The sequence below is a fragment of the Mandrillus leucophaeus genome, unplaced genomic scaffold (genome assembly GCF_000951045.1).
Source record: "Mandrillus leucophaeus isolate KB7577 unplaced genomic scaffold, Mleu.le_1.0 Scaffold211, whole genome shotgun sequence".
Taxonomy (NCBI): domain Eukaryota; kingdom Metazoa; phylum Chordata; class Mammalia; order Primates; family Cercopithecidae; genus Mandrillus; species Mandrillus leucophaeus.
Genome location: NW_012102155.1, coordinates 1,906,841 through 1,909,386, shown reverse-complemented (window position 1 = coordinate 1,909,386; position 2,546 = coordinate 1,906,841). Strand labels below are relative to the sequence as shown.

The 2,546-nt window shown below is 41.8% G+C and overlaps 1 long non-coding RNA gene across 1 annotated transcript in view; it reads right to left on the bottom strand.

Annotated features, from left to right (window-relative positions):
- Nucleotides 1-2,242, bottom strand: part of LOC105539917 — a 307,648-nt gene extending 305,406 nt beyond the window's left edge. The window contains exon 1 of the long non-coding RNA XR_001006124.1: nt 2,055-2,242. This is a non-coding gene — a long non-coding RNA (uncharacterized LOC105539917). The remainder of the gene's footprint in view (nt 1-2,054) is intronic.
- Between the last annotated feature and the right edge of the window lie 304 nt (nt 2,243-2,546).

Below are 2,546 nucleotides of genomic sequence, written 5' to 3'. Positions count from 1 at the left end.
AGAAAGAGAGAGAGAGAGAGAAAGAAAGAAAGAAAGAAAGAAAGAAAGAAAGAAAGAAAGAAAGAAAGAAAGAAAGAAAGAAAGGGAAAGAGAGAGAGAGAAAGAAAAGAAAAGGAAAAAGAAAGAAAGAAAAAAGAGAAAGAGAGAGAGAAAGAAAAGAAAAGGAAAAGAAAGAAAGAAAGAAAGAAAGAAAGAAAGAAAGAAAGAAAGAAAGAAAGAAAGAAAGAAAGAAAGCAGTTATTTCTATTATTATTTTAGTATAATTATCACTGAATCAGAAAGAATGTGACCCTGGGAGTGTGTGCACACCATGATTTTGGCCATGACCTTCAGTTAGCAACATTAGTTTCTCTCAGAGGAGGCTCTGCTGTGCCCAGGATAAGGGAATTGGAGCTCAATGACATGTAGAAAACTGACAGCATTGAAGATCTCTAAAGGATGCTCAAAACATTCTTGCCAGCCCTGTCTGAGGCTGCATTACTGCCTACCAAGTTTGTTTCTGCTCTCAGGCACTTATTCCATTTATCTGTTTTCATGCCAGCCTTCCTAGCTTACTTTGTGTCCTTTCTGCATTAGTCATCGTAACGCCCCAGTTCAGTGACAGATAAGGTGGATAAGTCCCATTTGGTCCCTGCTTCTACAACTGGAAGAAGAGAGGAATTAGGAGATGGACTCAAGCAGAGGTTAAGGGTTAAACACAGCAAGTCCACCCCCAACACACACAATTAGGTGACTCTAAAACCAACTTAATTGTTTAGTGACCAGTAGTCGTTTTCACGAAATAGAATAGAAAATATCAATATAAGTAATAACTGCAGTAAGCAGTTTATTTCATTAAAAACTTTGATTGGCCGGGTGCAGTGGCTCGCACCTGTAAATCCCAGCACTTTGGGAGGCCGAGGCAGGCGGATCACGAAGTCAGGAGATTGAGACCATCCTGGCTTACACGATGAAACCCCATCTCCACTAAAAATACAAAAACAAAACTAGCCAGGTTTGGTGGTGTGCTCCTGTAGTCCCAGCTACTCGGGAGGCTGAGGTGGGAGAATGGCATGAACTCGGGAGGCGGAGCTTGCAGTGAGCCGAGATCCTGCCACCACACTCCAGCCTGGGCGACAGTGCAAGACTCCATCTTAAAAAAAAAAATTATTTCAGTTGTGTGTATGTGTACGAATATTTGTTTGTGTTGGTGGGTGGATGTGTGTGCACTTTGCAATATAAAATGTATTTCTTTTTGTTCCCATTGGCCTAGAAGACCTCTAAGATCTCTTTTAACTAGAAAAATTTAATAATTCTCCAAACTCTGTAGAACTGGGATTCAAAATGGCAGTAGTTGCCAATCTTCTGGTTTTATAGGGTTTGTCCATATTTTTTCCCCAATAGAAAATAAATTAGGAATTTCCTTCATCAGTAAATAAAAGTGTTAAAAGAATAAAACTAGAATCTACACTCAATCACCCAGGAAGATGAGAGGTCTGCTGGGACTGAGATTACAGAGTGAAATGAACGCAGAGATCAGAGCTCAAAGCCAGCTGTGGAGCCCAGGGCCAGTGGCCCACTTCTGCACACAGCATCCATGGATGGGAACGGAGTCAGCTCATGAGGACCTAAAGAGAGCAGGGACACTGCCAGGGAGGAGGAGATGGGGGTATTCCAGCATGCATACACGCATGGCTCCCACAGTCACATAAACGTTTGCACATCGAGAAGCCAGAAGATGTTGCAAGATGTGTCTGTGCGTCTCTCAAGCTTCTACAAGCTAATGAAAGCAAGTTAGAGATAGAGAAAGTGATAGAGCAGGCCTGAGTTCCAAGCCTTCTGAGGTCTGTTTTTCACTCTGTTTCTCCTTGGCACAGAGTAAGTCATTTCATTTTCCCCTCTACCCAGACGGTGAGTTAATTTACACTGACAACTAAAACCAAGTTGATGAATACACCAAACATTGGTCAGTGCAGATTCTCCCTATTTGAAAACTTAAATAGGAAACTTTTATAGTTACAAAGTGCTTTGCAAACATGAACTCGGAAAAAGAGGAGCTAATCAGAAGATCTTACCTTTCGGTTCTCCAAGTGGTCACAGCCTAATGCTGCCAAATGGCTCCAAATGCTCATGTTGAGGTCCAGGCTCTCTCTCCATCTTCAGTCTCCTCTGCTCACCAGGCTTCTGTTAACACATTTTCTGCTCTTCAGATAGTGAAATGTGGACAGCTAGGTTTAAGCCACCAGATTCCATTGTGCTACACTGAGACCACACCCAATCCACTTTGGCCTTCCTCACAAGTTTCCAAATCATGACCATATATGTATAAAACGCCCAGTCTCTTCCATTGCTACTAAAGATTGTTAGTCTCCATCATTAGGGAACTTTCTATCTCAGCCCCCAGAGGGGTACCATAATACAAAATTCTGAGGATACCTCACCATGTATGAACACAAAGCTAAGAAGGGGATCGCATCTTCTTTTTATCCTAGTTGTTCTTGTGCCATAGGTTGGTACTAAGGCAACTATTTGCTTTTAGTTTAGTTGTTATTCTAGGTTATTTTCCA